Below are 19774 nucleotides of genomic sequence, written 5' to 3'. Positions count from 1 at the left end.
AAAAGCATTACAGAATATCTAATTCAGGCTGTTTGATGGTGTAAAGAGGGGAATCTATTTTTCTATTTGATTTTTTCTCCCCCAAATGGGGGAGTGAGCCGATCCTGGAGGTACTGCAATACCAGGCCAACTCGTGGCAAGAGCGGTGCAAGCACCTAACATCTCACCTAGTTGCAAAAATCAGTTTAATATCGAAGTACCCACATGGGGTAAGTATCAGATATTAAGCTGATAAGAACAGATACTACACTTTGATCTTAGCCAAAAGGCCGAGAAGCGATACTCCAAACTTTCCGAGTTTGCAAAGTCTATAATTCCTATTTCTTACTCGAACAAGGTGTTCTAATTCTAACAAAATGAACACAAATTTTGCAAATTTCTATACAAAAATCACACGAAACACGAAAGCTTGCTTTGAATCAAACACCTGGCAGTACGAAACGATTTTTGCTTGACAAAACTGGCGTGAAAATAAAAAACGGCTTGTGAAATACGGCAAGTCGGAATAAAAGCGGTAATAATATTATAAACGTATATCATACGTATTTTCTCTATGTCGAACCAAATTACATTTTCATATCGATTTCCCTTAGGTCCGATGAACGTAGTTTTTCGAGAAATTTCTTTGATCATAAATAAATTCCACGCTTTTCACAAATAGCACGGACTTTTGACTGTCTCATTTGATTGACACAAACATTAAAGTACACATGTTTTTTAAATATTTAGGAATTGACCGGTATAGCTATGTTTGAATATATTTTGGAAAGAAGAAAAAACTTACCGGCCAACTGAAGTTTCCATCGTCTGCCCTCGTTCTCAGGCTACGTCGCTATAGCAATAATTGACAATAGAAGGAGGACGGAATTCTTTTCCGACGCTTTTTCGTAACGCTAAAAATTTAGATTTTTCTTTTAAGGAGCGAGAATATAATTCGACTCGCATGTACTGTTTTATTTGTATTCACAAGCGACAACAAAAGTATTACACTATAGAAAATCAAAAATCAAATATTTTTAAGCGAACAGACGTAAAAAAATGTTACTTAATATTTAACATGCACGTGTGGTAGAATTAATTTACAACAATGTGTAACACTATACATTTTACGCAAATTCATAGCATAAAAATCAAAGAAAAAAATACAGAAAGAGTACATATGTGCAGTGAAAAGCATTACAGAATATCTAATTCAGGCTGTTTGATGGTGTAAAGAGGGGAATCTATTTTTCTATTTGATTTTTTCTCCCCCAAATGGGGGAGTGAGCCGATCCTGGAGGTACTGCAATACCAGGCCAACTCGTGGCAAGAGCGGTGCAAGCACCTAACATCTCACCTAGTTGCAAAAATCAGTTTAATATCGAAGTACCCACATGGGGTACGTATCAGATATTAAGCTGATAAGAACAGATACTACACTTTGATCTTAGCCAAAAGGCCGAGAAGCGATACTCCAAACTTTCCGAGTTTGCAAAGTCTATAATTCCTATTTCTTACTCGAACAAGGTGTTCTAATTCTAACAAAATGAACACAAATTTTGCAAATTTCTATACAAAAATCACACGAAACACGAAAGCTTGCTTTGAATCAAACACCTGGCAGTACGAAACGATTTTTGCTTGACAAAACTGGCGTGAAAATAAAAAACGGCTTGTGAAATACGGCAAGTCGGAATAAAAGCGGTAATAATATTATAAACGTATATCATACGTATTTTCTCTATGTCGAACCAAATTACATTTTCATATCGATTTCCCTTAGGTCCGATGAACGTAGTTTTTCGAGAAATTTCTTTGATCATAAATAAATTCCACGCTTTTCACAAATAGCACGGACTTTTGACTGTCTCATTTGATTGACACAAACATTAAAGTACACATGTTTTTAAATATTTAGGAATTGACCGGTATAGCTATGTTTGAATATATTTTGGAAAGAAGAAAAAACTTACCGGCCAACTGAAGTTTCCATCGTCTGCCCTCGTTCTCAGGCTACGTCGCTATAGCAATAATTGACAATAGAAGGAGGACGGAATTCTTTTCCGACGCTTTTTCGTAACGCTAAAAATTTAGATTTTTCTTTTAAGGAGCGAGAATATAATTCGACTCGCATGTACTGTTTTATTTGTATTCACAAGCGACAACAAAAGTATTACACTATAGAAAATCAAAAATCAAATATTTTTAAGCGAACAGACGTAAAAAAATGTTACTTAATATTTAACATGCACGTGTGGTAGAATTAATTTACAACAATGTGTAACACTATACATTTTACGCAAATTCATAGCATAAAAATCAAAGAAAAAAATACAGAAAGAGTACATATGTGCAGTGAAAAGCATTACAGAATATCTAATTCAGGCTGTTTGATGGTGTAAAGAGGGGAATCTATTTTTCTATTTGATTTTTTCTCCCCCAAATGGGGGAGTGAGCCGATCCTGGAGGTACTGCAATACCAGGCCAACTCGTGGCAAGAGCGGTGCAAGCACCTAACATCTCACCTAGTTGCAAAAATCAGTTTAATATCGAAGTACCCACATGGGGTACGTATCAGATATTAAGCTGATAAGAACAGATACTACACTTTGATCTTAGCCAAAAGGCCGAGAAGCGATACTCCAAACTTTCCGAGTTTGCAAAGTCTATAATTCCTATTTCTTACTCGAACAAGGTGTTCTAATTCTAACAAAATGAACACAAATTTTGCAAATTTCTATACAAAAATCACACGAAACACGAAAGCTTGCTTTGAATCAAACACCTGGCAGTACGAAACGATTTTTGCTTGACAAAACTGGCGTGAAAATAAAAAACGGCTTGTGAAATACGGCAAGTCGGAATAAAAGCGGTAATAATATTATAAACGTATATCATACGTATTTTCTCTATGTCGAACCAAATTACATTTTCATATCGATTTCCCTTAGGTCCGATGAACGTAGTTTTTCGAGAAATTTCTTTGATCATAAATAAATTCCACGCTTTTCACAAATAGCACGGACTTTTGACTGTCTCATTTGATTGACACAAACATTAAAGTACACATGTTTTTAAATATTTAGGAATTGACCGGTATAGCTATGTTTGAATATATTTTGGAAAGAAGAAAAAACTTACCGGCCAACTGAAGTTTCCATCGTCTGCCCTCGTTCTCAGGCTACGTCGCTATAGCAATAATTGACAATAGAAGGAGGACGGAATTCTTTTCCGACGCTTTTTCGTAACGCTAAAAATTTAGATTTTTCTTTTAAGGAGCGAGAATATAATTCGACTCGCATGTACTGTTTTATTTGTATTCACAAGCGACAACAAAAGTATTACACTATAGAAAATCAAAAATCAAATATTTTTAAGCGAACAGACGTAAAAAAATGTTACTTAATATTTAACATGCACGTGTGGTAGAATTAATTTACAACAATGTGTAACACTATACATTTTACGCAAATTCATAGCATAAAAATCAAAGAAAAAAATACAGAAAGAGTACATATGTGCAGTGAAAAGCATTACAGAATATCTAATTCAGGCTGTTTGATGGTGTAAAGAGGGGAATCTATTTTTCTATTTGATTTTTTCTCCCCCAAATGGGGGAGTGAGCCGATCCTGGAGGTACTGCAATACCAGGCCAACTCGTGGCAAGAGCGGTGCAAGCACCTAACATCTCACCTAGTTGCAAAAATCAGTTTAATATCGAAGTACCCACATGGGGTACGTATCAGATATTAAGCTGATAAGAACAGATACTACACTTTGATCTTAGCCAAAAGGCCGAGAAGCGATACTCCAAACTTTCCGAGTTTGCAAAGTCTATAATTCCTATTTCTTACTCGAACAAGGTGTTCTAATTCTAACAAAATGAACACAAATTTTGCAAATTTCTATACAAAAATCACACGAAACACGAAAGCTTGCTTTGAATCAAACACCTGGCAGTACGAAACGATTTTTGCTTGACAAAACTGGCGTGAAAATAAAAAACGGCTTGTGAAATACGGCAAGTCGGAATAAAAGCGGTAATAATATTATAAACGTATATCATACGTATTTTCTCTATGTCGAACCAAATTACATTTTCATATCGATTTCCCTTAGGTCCGATGAACGTAGTTTTTCGAGAAATTTCTTTGATCATAAATAAATTCCACGCTTTTCACAAATAGCACGGACTTTTGACTGTCTCATTTGATTGACACAAACATTAAAGTACACATGTTTTTAAATATTTAGGAATTGACCGGTATAGCTATGTTTGAATATATTTTGGAAAGAAGAAAAAACTTACCGGCCAACTGAAGTTTCCATCGTCTGCCCTCGTTCTCAGGCTACGTCGCTATAGCAATAATTGACAATAGAAGGAGGACGGAATTCTTTTCCGACGCTTTTTCGTAACGCTAAAAATTTAGATTTTTCTTTTAAGGAGCGAGAATATAATTCGACTCGCATGTACTGTTTTATTTGTATTCACAAGCGACAACAAAAGTATTACACTATAGAAAATCAAAAATCAAATATTTTTAAGCGAACAGACGTAAAAAAATGTTACTTAATATTTAACATGCACGTGTGGTAGAATTAATTTACAACAATGTGTAACACTATACATTTTACGCAAATTCATAGCATAAAAATCAAAGAAAAAAATACAGAAAGAGTACATATGTGCAGTGAAAAGCATTACAGAATATCTAATTCAGGCTGTTTGATGGTGTAAAGAGGGGAATCTATTTTTCTATTTGATTTTTTCTCCCCCAAATGGGGGAGTGAGCCGATCCTGGAGGTACTGCAATACCAGGCCAACTCGTGGCAAGAGCGGTGCAAGCACCTAACATCTCACCTAGTTGCAAAAATCAGTTTAATATCGAAGTACCCACATGGGGTACGTATCAGATATTAAGCTGATAAGAACAGATACTACACTTTGATCTTAGCCAAAAGGCCGAGAAGCGATACTCCAAACTTTCCGAGTTTGCAAAGTCTATAATTCCTATTTCTTACTCGAACAAGGTGTTCTAATTCTAACAAAATGAACACAAATTTTGCAAATTTCTATACAAAAATCACACGAAACACGAAAGCTTGCTTTGAATCAAACACCTGGCAGTACGAAACGATTTTTGCTTGACAAAACTGGCGTGAAAATAAAAAACGGCTTGTGAAATACGGCAAGTCGGAATAAAAGCGGTAATAATATTATAAACGTATATCATACGTATTTTCTCTATGTCGAACCAAATTACATTTTCATATCGATTTCCCTTAGGTCCGATGAACGTAGTTTTTCGAGAAATTTCTTTGATCATAAATAAATTCCACGCTTTTCACAAATAGCACGGACTTTTGACTGTCTCATTTGATTGACACAAACATTAAAGTACACATGTTTTTAAATATTTAGGAATTGACCGGTATAGCTATGTTTGAATATATTTTGGAAAGAAGAAAAAACTTACCGGCCAACTGAAGTTTCCATCGTCTGCCCTCGTTCTCAGGCTACGTCGCTATAGCAATAATTGACAATAGAAGGAGGACGGAATTCTTTTCCGACGCTTTTTCGTAACGCTAAAAATTTAGATTTTTCTTTTAAGGAGCGAGAATATAATTCGACTCGCATGTACTGTTTTATTTGTATTCACAAGCGACAACAAAAGTATTACACTATAGAAAATCAAAAATCAAATATTTTTAAGCGAACAGACGTAAAAAAATGTTACTTAATATTTAACATGCACGTGTGGTAGAATTAATTTACAACAATGTGTAACACTATACATTTTACGCAAATTCATAGCATAAAAATCAAAGAAAAAAATACAGAAAGAGTACATATGTGCAGTGAAAAGCATTACAGAATATCTAATTCAGGCTGTTTGATGGTGTAAAGAGGGGAATCTATTTTTCTATTTGATTTTTTCTCCCCCAAATGGGGGAGTGAGCCGATCCTGGAGGTACTGCAATACCAGGCCAACTCGTGGCAAGAGCGGTGCAAGCACCTAACATCTCACCTAGTTGCAAAAATCAGTTTAATATCGAAGTACCCACATGGGGTACGTATCAGATATTAAGCTGATAAGAACAGATACTACACTTTGATCTTAGCCAAAAGGCCGAGAAGCGATACTCCAAACTTTCCGAGTTTGCAAAGTCTATAATTCCTATTTCTTACTCGAACAAGGTGTTCTAATTCTAACAAAATGAACACAAATTTTGCAAATTTCTATACAAAAATCACACGAAACACGAAAGCTTGCTTTGAATCAAACACCTGGCAGTACGAAACGATTTTTGCTTGACAAAACTGGCGTGAAAATAAAAAACGGCTTGTGAAATACGGCAAGTCGGAATAAAAGCGGTAATAATATTATAAACGTATATCATACGTATTTTCTCTATGTCGAACCAAATTACATTTTCATATCGATTTCCCTTAGGTCCGATGAACGTAGTTTTTCGAGAAATTTCTTTGATCATAAATAAATTCCACGCTTTTCACAAATAGCACGGACTTTTGACTGTCTCATTTGATTGACACAAACATTAAAGTACACATGTTTTTAAATATTTAGGAATTGACCGGTATAGCTATGTTTGAATATATTTTGGAAAGAAGAAAAAACTTACCGGCCAACTGAAGTTTCCATCGTCTGCCCTCGTTCTCAGGCTACGTCGCTATAGCAATAATTGACAATAGAAGGAGGACGGAATTCTTTTCCGACGCTTTTTCGTAACGCTAAAAATTTAGATTTTTCTTTTAAGGAGCGAGAATATAATTCGACTCGCATGTACTGTTTTATTTGTATTCACAAGCGACAACAAAAGTATTACACTATAGAAAATCAAAAATCAAATATTTTTAAGCGAACAGACGTAAAAAAATGTTACTTAATATTTAACATGCACGTGTGGTAGAATTAATTTACAACAATGTGTAACACTATACATTTTACGCAAATTCATAGCATAAAAATCAAAGAAAAAAATACAGAAAGAGTACATATGTGCAGTGAAAAGCATTACAGAATATCTAATTCAGGCTGTTTGATGGTGTAAAGAGGGGAATCTATTTTTCTATTTGATTTTTTCTCCCCCAAATGGGGGAGTGAGCCGATCCTGGAGGTACTGCAATACCAGGCCAACTCGTGGCAAGAGCGGTGCAAGCACCTAACATCTCACCTAGTTGCAAAAATCAGTTTAATATCGAAGTACCCACATGGGGTACGTATCAGATATTAAGCTGATAAGAACAGATACTACACTTTGATCTTAGCCAAAAGGCCGAGAAGCGATACTCCAAACTTTCCGAGTTTGCAAAGTCTATAATTCCTATTTCTTACTCGAACAAGGTGTTCTAATTCTAACAAAATGAACACAAATTTTGCAAATTTCTATACAAAAATCACACGAAACACGAAAGCTTGCTTTGAATCAAACACCTGGCAGTACGAAACGATTTTTGCTTGACAAAACTGGCGTGAAAATAAAAAACGGCTTGTGAAATACGGCAAGTCGGAATAAAAGCGGTAATAATATTATAAACGTATATCATACGTATTTTCTCTATGTCGAACCAAATTACATTTTCATATCGATTTCCCTTAGGTCCGATGAACGTAGTTTTTCGAGAAATTTCTTTGATCATAAATAAATTCCACGCTTTTCACAAATAGCACGGACTTTTGACTGTCTCATTTGATTGACACAAACATTAAAGTACACATGTTTTTAAATATTTAGGAATTGACCGGTATAGCTATGTTTGAATATATTTTGGAAAGAAGAAAAAACTTACCGGCCAACTGAAGTTTCCATCGTCTGCCCTCGTTCTCAGGCTACGTCGCTATAGCAATAATTGACAATAGAAGGAGGACGGAATTCTTTTCCGACGCTTTTTCGTAACGCTAAAAATTTAGATTTTTCTTTTAAGGAGCGAGAATATAATTCGACTCGCATGTACTGTTTTATTTGTATTCACAAGCGACAACAAAAGTATTACACTATAGAAAATCAAAAATCAAATATTTTTAAGCGAACAGACGTAAAAAAATGTTACTTAATATTTAACATGCACGTGTGGTAGAATTAATTTACAACAATGTGTAACACTATACATTTTACGCAAATTCATAGCATAAAAATCAAAGAAAAAAATACAGAAAGAGTACATATGTGCAGTGAAAAGCATTACAGAATATCTAATTCAGGCTGTTTGATGGTGTAAAGAGGGGAATCTATTTTTCTATTTGATTTTTTCTCCCCCAAATGGGGGAGTGAGCCGATCCTGGAGGTACTGCAATACCAGGCCAACTCGTGGCAAGAGCGGTGCAAGCACCTAACATCTCACCTAGTTGCAAAAATCAGTTTAATATCGAAGTACCCACATGGGGTACGTATCAGATATTAAGCTGATAAGAACAGATACTACACTTTGATCTTAGCCAAAAGGCCGAGAAGCGATACTCCAAACTTTCCGAGTTTGCAAAGTCTATAATTCCTATTTCTTACTCGAACAAGGTGTTCTAATTCTAACAAAATGAACACAAATTTTGCAAATTTCTATACAAAAATCACACGAAACACGAAAGCTTGCTTTGAATCAAACACCTGGCAGTACGAAACGATTTTTGCTTGACAAAACTGGCGTGAAAATAAAAAACGGCTTGTGAAATACGGCAAGTCGGAATAAAAGCGGTAATAATATTATAAACGTATATCATACGTATTTTCTCTATGTCGAACCAAATTACATTTTCATATCGATTTCCCTTAGGTCCGATGAACGTAGTTTTTCGAGAAATTTCTTTGATCATAAATAAATTCCACGCTTTTCACAAATAGCACGGACTTTTGACTGTCTCATTTGATTGACACAAACATTAAAGTACACATGTTTTTAAATATTTAGGAATTGACCGGTATAGCTATGTTTGAATATATTTTGGAAAGAAGAAAAAACTTACCGGCCAACTGAAGTTTCCATCGTCTGCCCTCGTTCTCAGGCTACGTCGCTATAGCAATAATTGACAATAGAAGGAGGACGGAATTCTTTTCCGACGCTTTTTCGTAACGCTAAAAATTTAGATTTTTCTTTTAAGGAGCGAGAATATAATTCGACTCGCATGTACTGTTTTATTTGTATTCACAAGCGACAACAAAAGTATTACACTATAGAAAATCAAAAATCAAATATTTTTAAGCGAACAGACGTAAAAAAATGTTACTTAATATTTAACATGCACGTGTGGTAGAATTAATTTACAACAATGTGTAACACTATACATTTTACGCAAATTCATAGCATAAAAATCAAAGAAAAAAATACAGAAAGAGTACATATGTGCAGTGAAAAGCATTACAGAATATCTAATTCAGGCTGTTTGATGGTGTAAAGAGGGGAATCTATTTTTCTATTTGATTTTTTCTCCCCCAAATGGGGGAGTGAGCCGATCCTGGAGGTACTGCAATACCAGGCCAACTCGTGGCAAGAGCGGTGCAAGCACCTAACATCTCACCTAGTTGCAAAAATCAGTTTAATATCGAAGTACCCACATGGGGTACGTATCAGATATTAAGCTGATAAGAACAGATACTACACTTTGATCTTAGCCAAAAGGCCGAGAAGCGATACTCCAAACTTTCCGAGTTTGCAAAGTCTATAATTCCTATTTCTTACTCGAACAAGGTGTTCTAATTCTAACAAAATGAACACAAATTTTGCAAATTTCTATACAAAAATCACACGAAACACGAAAGCTTGCTTTGAATCAAACACCTGGCAGTACGAAACGATTTTTGCTTGACAAAACTGGCGTGAAAATAAAAAACGGCTTGTGAAATACGGCAAGTCGGAATAAAAGCGGTAATAATATTATAAACGTATATCATACGTATTTTCTCTATGTCGAACCAAATTACATTTTCATATCGATTTCCCTTAGGTCCGATGAACGTAGTTTTTCGAGAAATTTCTTTGATCATAAATAAATTCCACGCTTTTCACAAATAGCACGGACTTTTGACTGTCTCATTTGATTGACACAAACATTAAAGTACACATGTTTTTAAATATTTAGGAATTGACCGGTATAGCTATGTTTGAATATATTTTGGAAAGAAGAAAAAACTTACCGGCCAACTGAAGTTTCCATCGTCTGCCCTCGTTCTCAGGCTACGTCGCTATAGCAATAATTGACAATAGAAGGAGGACGGAATTCTTTTCCGACGCTTTTTCGTAACGCTAAAAATTTAGATTTTTCTTTTAAGGAGCGAGAATATAATTCGACTCGCATGTACTGTTTTATTTGTATTCACAAGCGACAACAAAAGTATTACACTATAGAAAATCAAAAATCAAATATTTTTAAGCGAACAGACGTAAAAAAATGTTACTTAATATTTAACATGCACGTGTGGTAGAATTAATTTACAACAATGTGTAACACTATACATTTTACGCAAATTCATAGCATAAAAATCAAAGAAAAAAATACAGAAAGAGTACATATGTGCAGTGAAAAGCATTACAGAATATCTAATTCAGGCTGTTTGATGGTGTAAAGAGGGGAATCTATTTTTCTATTTGATTTTTTCTCCCCCAAATGGGGGAGTGAGCCGATCCTGGAGGTACTGCAATACCAGGCCAACTCGTGGCAAGAGCGGTGCAAGCACCTAACATCTCACCTAGTTGCAAAAATCAGTTTAATATCGAAGTACCCACATGGGGTACGTATCAGATATTAAGCTGATAAGAACAGATACTACACTTTGATCTTAGCCAAAAGGCCGAGAAGCGATACTCCAAACTTTCCGAGTTTGCAAAGTCTATAATTCCTATTTCTTACTCGAACAAGGTGTTCTAATTCTAACAAAATGAACACAAATTTTGCAAATTTCTATACAAAAATCACACGAAACACGAAAGCTTGCTTTGAATCAAACACCTGGCAGTACGAAACGATTTTTGCTTGACAAAACTGGCGTGAAAATAAAAAACGGCTTGTGAAATACGGCAAGTCGGAATAAAAGCGGTAATAATATTATAAACGTATATCATACGTATTTTCTCTATGTCGAACCAAATTACATTTTCATATCGATTTCCCTTAGGTCCGATGAACGTAGTTTTTCGAGAAATTTCTTTGATCATAAATAAATTCCACGCTTTTCACAAATAGCACGGACTTTTGACTGTCTCATTTGATTGACACAAACATTAAAGTACACATGTTTTTAAATATTTAGGAATTGACCGGTATAGCTATGTTTGAATATATTTTGGAAAGAAGAAAAAACTTACCGGCCAACTGAAGTTTCCATCGTCTGCCCTCGTTCTCAGGCTACGTCGCTATAGCAATAATTGACAATAGAAGGAGGACGGAATTCTTTTCCGACGCTTTTTCGTAACGCTAAAAATTTAGATTTTTCTTTTAAGGAGCGAGAATATAATTCGACTCGCATGTACTGTTTTATTTGTATTCACAAGCGACAACAAAAGTATTACACTATAGAAAATCAAAAATCAAATATTTTTAAGCGAACAGACGTAAAAAAATGTTACTTAATATTTAACATGCACGTGTGGTAGAATTAATTTACAACAATGTGTAACACTATACATTTTACGCAAATTCATAGCATAAAAATCAAAGAAAAAAATACAGAAAGAGTACATATGTGCAGTGAAAAGCATTACAGAATATCTAATTCAGGCTGTTTGATGGTGTAAAGAGGGGAATCTATTTTTCTATTTGATTTTTTCTCCCCCAAATGGGGGAGTGAGCCGATCCTGGAGGTACTGCAATACCAGGCCAACTCGTGGCAAGAGCGGTGCAAGCACCTAACATCTCACCTAGTTGCAAAAATCAGTTTAATATCGAAGTACCCACATGGGGTACGTATCAGATATTAAGCTGATAAGAACAGATACTACACTTTGATCTTAGCCAAAAGGCCGAGAAGCGATACTCCAAACTTTCCGAGTTTGCAAAGTCTATAATTCCTATTTCTTACTCGAACAAGGTGTTCTAATTCTAACAAAATGAACACAAATTTTGCAAATTTCTATACAAAAATCACACGAAACACGAAAGCTTGCTTTGAATCAAACACCTGGCAGTACGAAACGATTTTTGCTTGACAAAACTGGCGTGAAAATAAAAAACGGCTTGTGAAATACGGCAAGTCGGAATAAAAGCGGTAATAATATTATAAACGTATATCATACGTATTTTCTCTATGTCGAACCAAATTACATTTTCATATCGATTTCCCTTAGGTCCGATGAACGTAGTTTTTCGAGAAATTTCTTTGATCATAAATAAATTCCACGCTTTTCACAAATAGCACGGACTTTTGACTGTCTCATTTGATTGACACAAACATTAAAGTACACATGTTTTTAAATATTTAGGAATTGACCGGTATAGCTATGTTTGAATATATTTTGGAAAGAAGAAAAAACTTACCGGCCAACTGAAGTTTCCATCGTCTGCCCTCGTTCTCAGGCTACGTCGCTATAGCAATAATTGACAATAGAAGGAGGACGGAATTCTTTTCCGACGCTTTTTCGTAACGCTAAAAATTTAGATTTTTCTTTTAAGGAGCGAGAATATAATTCGACTCGCATGTACTGTTTTATTTGTATTCACAAGCGACAACAAAAGTATTACACTATAGAAAATCAAAAATCAAATATTTTTAAGCGAACAGACGTAAAAAAATGTTACTTAATATTTAACATGCACGTGTGGTAGAATTAATTTACAACAATGTGTAACACTATACATTTTACGCAAATTCATAGCATAAAAATCAAAGAAAAAAATACAGAAAGAGTACATATGTGCAGTGAAAAGCATTACAGAATATCTAATTCAGGCTGTTTGATGGTGTAAAGAGGGGAATCTATTTTTCTATTTGATTTTTTCTCCCCCAAATGGGGGAGTGAGCCGATCCTGGAGGTACTGCAATACCAGGCCAACTCGTGGCAAGAGCGGTGCAAGCACCTAACATCTCACCTAGTTGCAAAAATCAGTTTAATATCGAAGTACCCACATGGGGTACGTATCAGATATTAAGCTGATAAGAACAGATACTACACTTTGATCTTAGCCAAAAGGCCGAGAAGCGATACTCCAAACTTTCCGAGTTTGCAAAGTCTATAATTCCTATTTCTTACTCGAACAAGGTGTTCTAATTCTAACAAAATGAACACAAATTTTGCAAATTTCTATACAAAAATCACACGAAACACGAAAGCTTGCTTTGAATCAAACACCTGGCAGTACGAAACGATTTTTGCTTGACAAAACTGGCGTGAAAATAAAAAACGGCTTGTGAAATACGGCAAGTCGGAATAAAAGCGGTAATAATATTATAAACGTATATCATACGTATTTTCTCTATGTCGAACCAAATTACATTTTCATATCGATTTCCCTTAGGTCCGATGAACGTAGTTTTTCGAGAAATTTCTTTGATCATAAATAAATTCCACGCTTTTCACAAATAGCACGGACTTTTGACTGTCTCATTTGATTGACACAAACATTAAAGTACACATGTTTTTAAATATTTAGGAATTGACCGGTATAGCTATGTTTGAATATTTTGGAAAGAAGAAAAAACTTACCGGCCAACTGAAGTTTCCATCGTCTGCCCTCGTTCTCAGGCTACGTCGCTATAGCAATAATTGACAATAGAAGGAGGACGGAATTCTTTTCCGACGCTTTTTCGTAACGCTAAAAATTTAGATTTTTCTTTTAAGGAGCGAGAATATAATTCGACTCGCATGTACTGTTTTATTTGTATTCACAAGCGACAACAAAAGTATTACACTATAGAAAATCAAAAATCAAATATTTTTAAGCGAACAGACGTAAAAAAATGTTACTTAATATTTAACATGCACGTGTGGTAGAATTAATTTACAACAATGTGTAACACTATACATTTTACGCAAATTCATAGCATAAAAATCAAAGAAAAAAATACAGAAAGAGTACATATGTGCAGTGAAAAGCATTACAGAATATCTAATTCAGGCTGTTTGATGGTGTAAAGAGGGGAATCTATTTTTCTATTTGATTTTTTCTCCCCCAAATGGGGGAGTGAGCCGATCCTGGAGGTACTGCAATACCAGGCCAACTCGTGGCAAGAGCGGTGCAAGCACCTAACATCTCACCTAGTTGCAAAAATCAGTTTAATATCGAAGTACCCACATGGGGTACGTATCAGATATTAAGCTGATAAGAACAGATACTACACTTTGATCTTAGCCAAAAGGCCGAGAAGCGATACTCCAAACTTTCCGAGTTTGCAAAGTCTATAATTCCTATTTCTTACTCGAACAAGGTGTTCTAATTCTAACAAAATGAACACAAATTTTGCAAATTTCTATACAAAAATCACACGAAACACGAAAGCTTGCTTTGAATCAAACACCTGGCAGTACGAAACGATTTTTGCTTGACAAAACTGGCGTGAAAATAAAAAACGGCTTGTGAAATACGGCAAGTCGGAATAAAAGCGGTAATAATATTATAAACGTATATCATACGTATTTTCTCTATGTCGAACCAAATTACATTTTCATATCGATTTCCCTTAGGTCCGATGAACGTAGGTTTTTCGAGAAATTTCTTTGATCATAAATAAATTCCACGCTTTTCACAAATAGCACGGACTTTTGACTGTCTCATTTGATTGACACAAACATTAAAGTACACATGTTTTTAAATATTTAGGAATTGACCGGTATAGCTATGTTTGAATATATTTTGGAAAGAAGAAAAAACTTACCGGCCAACTGAAGTTTCCATCGTCTGCCCTCGTTCTCAGGCTACGTCGCTATAGCAATAATTGACAATAGAAGGAGGACGGAATTCTTTTCCGACGCTTTTTCGTAACGCTAAAAATTTAGATTTTTCTTTTAAGGAGCGAGAATATAATTCGACTCGCATGTACTGTTTTATTTGTATTCACAAGCGACAACAAAAGTATTACACTATAGAAAATCAAAAATCAAATATTTTTAAGCGAACAGACGTAAAAAAATGTTACTTAATATTTAACATGCACGTGTGGTAGAATTAATTTACAACAATGTGTAACACTATACATTTTACGCAAATTCATAGCATAAAAATCAAAGAAAAAAATACAGAAAGAGTACATATGTGCAGTGAAAAGCATTACAGAATATCTAATTCAGGCTGTTTGATGGTGTAAAGAGGGGAATCTATTTTTCTATTTGATTTTTTCTCCCCCAAATGGGGGAGTGAGCCGATCCTGGAGGTACTGCAATACCAGGCCAACTCGTGGCAAGAGCGGTGCAAGCACCTAACATCTCACCTAGTTGCAAAAATCAGTTTAATATCGAAGTACCCACATGGGGTACGTATCAGATATTAAGCTGATAAGAACAGATACTACACTTTGATCTTAGCCAAAAGGCCGAGAAGCGATACTCCAAACTTTCCGAGTTTGCAAAGTCTATAATTCCTATTTCTTACTCGAACAAGGTGTTCTAATTCTAACAAAATGAACACAAATTTTGCAAATTTCTATACAAAAATCACACGAAACACGAAAGCTTGCTTTGAATCAAACACCTGGCAGTACGAAACGATTTTTGCTTGACAAAACTGGCGTGAAAATAAAAAACGGCTTGTGAAATACGGCAAGTCGGAATAAAAGCGGTAATAATATTATAAACGTATATCATACGTATTTTCTCTATGTCGAACCAAATTACATTTTCATATCGATTTCCCTTAGGTCCGATGAACGTAGTTTTTCGAGAAATTTCTTTGATCATAAATAAATTCCACGCTTTTCACAAATAGCACGGACTTTTGACTGTCTCATTTGATTGACACAAACATTAAAGTACACATGTTTTTAAATATTTAGGAATTGACCGGTATAGCTATGTTTGAATATATTTTGGAAAGAAGAAAAAACTTACCGGCCAACTGAAGTTTCCATCGTCTGCCCTCGTTCTCAGGCTACGTCGCTATAGCAATAATTGACAATAGAAGGAGGACGGAATTCTTTTCCGACGCTTTTTCGTAACGCTAAAAATTTAGATTTTTCTTTTAAGGAGCGAGAATATAATTCGACTCGCATGTACTGTTTTATTTGTATTCACAAGCGACAACAAAAGTATTACACTATAGAAAATCAAAAATCAAATATTTTTAAGCGAACAGACGTAAAAAAATGTTACTTAATATTTAACATGCACGTGTGGTAGAATTAATTTACAACAATGTGTAACACTATACATTTTACGCAAATTCATAGCATAAAAATCAAAGAAAAAAATACAGAAAGAGTACATATGTGCAGTGAAAAGCATTACAGAATATCTAATTCAGGCTGTTTGATGGTGTAAAGAGGGGAATCTATTTTTCTATTTGATTTTTTCTCCCCCAAATGGGGGAGTGAGCCGATCCTGGAGGTACTGCAATACCAGGCCAACTCGTGGCAAGAGCGGTGCAAGCACCTAACATCTCACCTAGTTGCAAAAATCAGTTTAATATCGAAGTACCCACATGGGGTACGTATCAGATATTAAGCTGATAAGAACAGATACTACACTTTGATCTTAGCCAAAAGGCCGAGAAGCGATACTCCAAACTTTCCGAGTTTGCAAAGTCTATAATTCCTATTTCTTACTCGAACAAGGTGTTCTAATTCTAACAAAATGAACACAAATTTTGCAAATTTCTATACAAAAATCACACGAAACACGAAAGCTTGCTTTGAATCAAACACCTGGCAGTACGAAACGATTTTTGCTTGACAAAACTGGCGTGAAAATAAAAAACGGCTTGTGAAATACGGCAAGTCGGAATAAAAGCGGTAATAATATTATAAACGTATATCATACGTATTTTCTCTATGTCGAACCAAATTACATTTTCATATCGATTTCCCTTAGGTCCGATGAACGTAGTTTTTCGAGAAATTTCTTTGATCATAAATAAATTCCACGCTTTTCACAAATAGCACGGACTTTTGACTGTCTCATTTGATTGACACAAACATTAAAGTACACATGTTTTTAAATATTTAGGAATTGACCGGTATAGCTATGTTTGAATATATTTTGGAAAGAAGAAAAAACTTACCGGCCAACTGAAGTTTCCATCGTCTGCCCTCGTTCTCAGGCTACGTCGCTATAGCAATAATTGACAATAGAAGGAGGACGGAATTCTTTTCCGACGCTTTTTCGTAACGCTAAAAATTTAGATTTTTCTTTTAAGGAGCGAGAATATAATTCGACTCGCATGTACTGTTTTATTTGTATTCACAAGCGACAACAAAAGTATTACACTATAGAAAATCAAAAATCAAATATTTTTAAGCGAACAGACGTAAAAAAATGTTACTTAATATTTAACATGCACGTGTGGTAGAATTAATTTACAACAATGTGTAACACTATACATTTTACGCAAATTCATAGCATAAAAATCAAAGAAAAAAATACAGAAAGAGTACATATGTGCAGTGAAAAGCATTACAGAATATCTAATTCAGGCTGTTTGATGGTGTAAAGAGGGGAATCTATTTTTCTATTTGATTTTTTCTCCCCCAAATGGGGGAGTGAGCCGATCCTGGAGGTACTGCAATACCAGGCCAACTCGTGGCAAGAGCGGTGCAAGCACCTAACATCTCACCTAGTTGCAAAAATCAGTTTAATATCGAAGTACCCACATGGGGTACGTATCAGATATTAAGCTGATAAGAACAGATACTACACTTTGATCTTAGCCAAAAGGCCGAGAAGCGATACTCCAAACTTTCCGAGTTTGCAAAGTCTATAATTCCTATTTCTTACTCGAACAAGGTGTTCTAATTCTAACAAAATGAACACAAATTTTGCAAATTTCTATACAAAAATCACACGAAACACGAAAGCTTGCTTTGAATCAAACACCTGGCAGTACGAAACGATTTTTGCTTGACAAAACTGGCGTGAAAATAAAAAACGGCTTGTGAAATACGGCAAGTCGGAATAAAAGCGGTAATAATATTATAAACGTATATCATACGTATTTTCTCTATGTCGAACCAAATTACATTTTCATATCGATTTCCCTTAGGTCCGATGAACGTAGTTTTTCGAGAAATTTCTTTGATCATAAATAAATTCCACGCTTTTCACAAATAGCACGGACTTTTGACTGTCTCATTTGATTGACACAAACATTAAAGTACACATGTTTTTAAATATTTAGGAATTGACCGGTATAGCTATGTTTGAATATATTTTGGAAAGAAGAAAAAACTTACCGGCCAACTGAAGTTTCCATCGTCTGCCCTCGTTCTCAGGCTACGTCGCTATAGCAATAATTGACAATAGAAGGAGGACGGAATTCTTTTCCGACGCTTTTTCGTAACGCTAAAAATTTAGATTTTTCTTTTAAGGAGCGAGAATATAATTCGACTCGCATGTACTGTTTTATTTGTATTCACAAGCGACAACAAAAGTATTACACTATAGAAAATCAAAAATCAAATATTTTTAAGCGAACAGACGTAAAAAAATGTTACTTAATATTTAACATGCACGTGTGGTAGAATTAATTTACAACAATGTGTAACACTATACATTTTACGCAAATTCATAGCATAAAAATCAAAGAAAAAAATACAGAAAGAGTACATATGTGCAGTGAAAAGCATTACAGAATATCTAATTCAGGCTGTTTGATGGTGTAAAGAGGGGAATCTATTTTTCTATTTGATTTTTTCTCCCCCAAATGGGGGAGTGAGCCGATCCTGGAGGTACTGCAATACCAGGCCAACTCGTGGCAAGAGCGGTGCAAGCACCTAACATCTCACCTAGTTGCAAAAATCAGTTTAATATCGAAGTACCCACATGGGGTACGTATCAGATATTAAGCTGATAAGAACAGATACTACACTTTGATCTTAGCCAAAAGGCCGAGAAGCGATACTCCAAACTTTCCGAGTTTGCAAAGTCTATAATTCCTATTTCTTACTCGAACAAGGTGTTCTAATTCTAACAAAATGAACACAAATTTTGCAAATTTCTATACAAAAATCACACGAAACACGAAAGCTTGCTTTGAATCAAACACCTGGCAGTACGAAACGATTTTTGCTTGACAAAACTGGCGTGAAAATAAAAAACGGCTTGTGAAATACGGCAAGTCGGAATAAAAGCGGTAATAATATTATAAACGTATATCATACGTATTTTCTCTATGTCGAACCAAATTACATTTTCATATCGATTTCCCTTAGGTCCGATGAACGTAGTTTTTCGAGAAATTTCTTTGATCATAAATAAATTCCACGCTTTTCACAAATAGCACGGACTTTTGACTGTCTCATTTGATTGACACAAACATTAAAGTACACATGTTTTTAAATATTTAGGAATTGACCGGTATAGCTATGTTTGAATATATTTTGGAAAGAAGAAAAAACTTACCGGCCAACTGAAGTTTCCATCGTCTGCCCTCGTTCTCAGGCTACGTCGCTATAGCAATAATTGACAATAGAAGGAGGACGGAATTCTTTTCCGACGCTTTTTCGTAACGCTAAAAATTTAGATTTTTCTTTTAAGGAGCGAGAATATAATTCGACTCGCATGTACTGTTTTATTTGTATTCACAAGCGACAACAAAAGTATTACACTATAGAAAATCAAAAATCAAATATTTTTAAGCGAACAGACGTAAAAAAATGTTACTTAATATTTAACATGCACGTGTGGTAGAATTAATTTACAACA

At 35.0% G+C, this 19774-nt stretch overlaps 17 non-coding genes across 17 annotated transcripts; all 17 read right to left on the bottom strand.

Moving 5' to 3' along the window:
- Positions 1-88: 88 nt before the first annotated feature.
- Positions 89-281, bottom strand: LOC127700142 (U2 spliceosomal RNA). The gene has a single exon (XR_007981469.1). It is a non-coding gene; the product is annotated as a U2 spliceosomal RNA (small nuclear RNA).
- A 976-nt stretch (positions 282-1257) lies between these two features.
- On the bottom strand, positions 1258-1450 carry LOC127700141 (U2 spliceosomal RNA). Its single transcript, XR_007981468.1, has one exon. It is a non-coding gene; the product is annotated as a U2 spliceosomal RNA (small nuclear RNA).
- A 975-nt stretch (positions 1451-2425) lies between these two features.
- Positions 2426-2618, bottom strand: LOC127700140 (U2 spliceosomal RNA). The gene has a single exon (XR_007981467.1). It is a non-coding gene; the product is annotated as a U2 spliceosomal RNA (small nuclear RNA).
- A 975-nt stretch (positions 2619-3593) lies between these two features.
- LOC127700139 (U2 spliceosomal RNA) lies at positions 3594-3786 on the bottom strand. The gene has a single exon (XR_007981466.1). It is a non-coding gene; the product is annotated as a U2 spliceosomal RNA (small nuclear RNA).
- Positions 3787-4761: 975 nt separating this feature from the next.
- On the bottom strand, positions 4762-4954 carry LOC127700138 (U2 spliceosomal RNA). Its single transcript, XR_007981465.1, has one exon. It is a non-coding gene; the product is annotated as a U2 spliceosomal RNA (small nuclear RNA).
- A 975-nt stretch (positions 4955-5929) lies between these two features.
- On the bottom strand, positions 5930-6122 carry LOC127700137 (U2 spliceosomal RNA). The gene has a single exon (XR_007981464.1). It is a non-coding gene; the product is annotated as a U2 spliceosomal RNA (small nuclear RNA).
- A 975-nt stretch (positions 6123-7097) lies between these two features.
- Positions 7098-7290, bottom strand: LOC127700135 (U2 spliceosomal RNA). Its single transcript, XR_007981462.1, has one exon. It is a non-coding gene; the product is annotated as a U2 spliceosomal RNA (small nuclear RNA).
- A 975-nt stretch (positions 7291-8265) lies between these two features.
- LOC127700134 (U2 spliceosomal RNA) lies at positions 8266-8458 on the bottom strand. The gene has a single exon (XR_007981461.1). It is a non-coding gene; the product is annotated as a U2 spliceosomal RNA (small nuclear RNA).
- A 975-nt stretch (positions 8459-9433) lies between these two features.
- Positions 9434-9626, bottom strand: LOC127700133 (U2 spliceosomal RNA). The gene has a single exon (XR_007981460.1). It is a non-coding gene; the product is annotated as a U2 spliceosomal RNA (small nuclear RNA).
- Positions 9627-10601: 975 nt separating this feature from the next.
- Positions 10602-10794, bottom strand: LOC127700132 (U2 spliceosomal RNA). Its single transcript, XR_007981459.1, has one exon. It is a non-coding gene; the product is annotated as a U2 spliceosomal RNA (small nuclear RNA).
- A 975-nt stretch (positions 10795-11769) lies between these two features.
- Positions 11770-11962, bottom strand: LOC127700131 (U2 spliceosomal RNA). The gene has a single exon (XR_007981458.1). It is a non-coding gene; the product is annotated as a U2 spliceosomal RNA (small nuclear RNA).
- Positions 11963-12937: 975 nt separating this feature from the next.
- Positions 12938-13130, bottom strand: LOC127700130 (U2 spliceosomal RNA). Its single transcript, XR_007981457.1, has one exon. It is a non-coding gene; the product is annotated as a U2 spliceosomal RNA (small nuclear RNA).
- Positions 13131-14103: 973 nt separating this feature from the next.
- Positions 14104-14296, bottom strand: LOC127700129 (U2 spliceosomal RNA). Its single transcript, XR_007981456.1, has one exon. It is a non-coding gene; the product is annotated as a U2 spliceosomal RNA (small nuclear RNA).
- A 976-nt stretch (positions 14297-15272) lies between these two features.
- On the bottom strand, positions 15273-15465 carry LOC127700128 (U2 spliceosomal RNA). The gene has a single exon (XR_007981455.1). It is a non-coding gene; the product is annotated as a U2 spliceosomal RNA (small nuclear RNA).
- A 975-nt stretch (positions 15466-16440) lies between these two features.
- On the bottom strand, positions 16441-16633 carry LOC127700127 (U2 spliceosomal RNA). The gene has a single exon (XR_007981454.1). It is a non-coding gene; the product is annotated as a U2 spliceosomal RNA (small nuclear RNA).
- A 975-nt stretch (positions 16634-17608) lies between these two features.
- On the bottom strand, positions 17609-17801 carry LOC127700126 (U2 spliceosomal RNA). The gene has a single exon (XR_007981453.1). It is a non-coding gene; the product is annotated as a U2 spliceosomal RNA (small nuclear RNA).
- A 975-nt stretch (positions 17802-18776) lies between these two features.
- On the bottom strand, positions 18777-18969 carry LOC127700124 (U2 spliceosomal RNA). Its single transcript, XR_007981451.1, has one exon. It is a non-coding gene; the product is annotated as a U2 spliceosomal RNA (small nuclear RNA).
- Positions 18970-19774: the final 805 nt, after the last annotated feature.

The sequence above is a fragment of the Mytilus californianus genome, unplaced genomic scaffold (genome assembly GCF_021869535.1).
Source record: "Mytilus californianus isolate M0D057914Y unplaced genomic scaffold, xbMytCali1.0.p SCAF_48, whole genome shotgun sequence".
NCBI lineage: Eukaryota > Metazoa > Mollusca > Bivalvia > Mytilida > Mytilidae > Mytilus > Mytilus californianus.
This window is presented reverse-complemented; position numbering and strand designations above follow the sequence as displayed.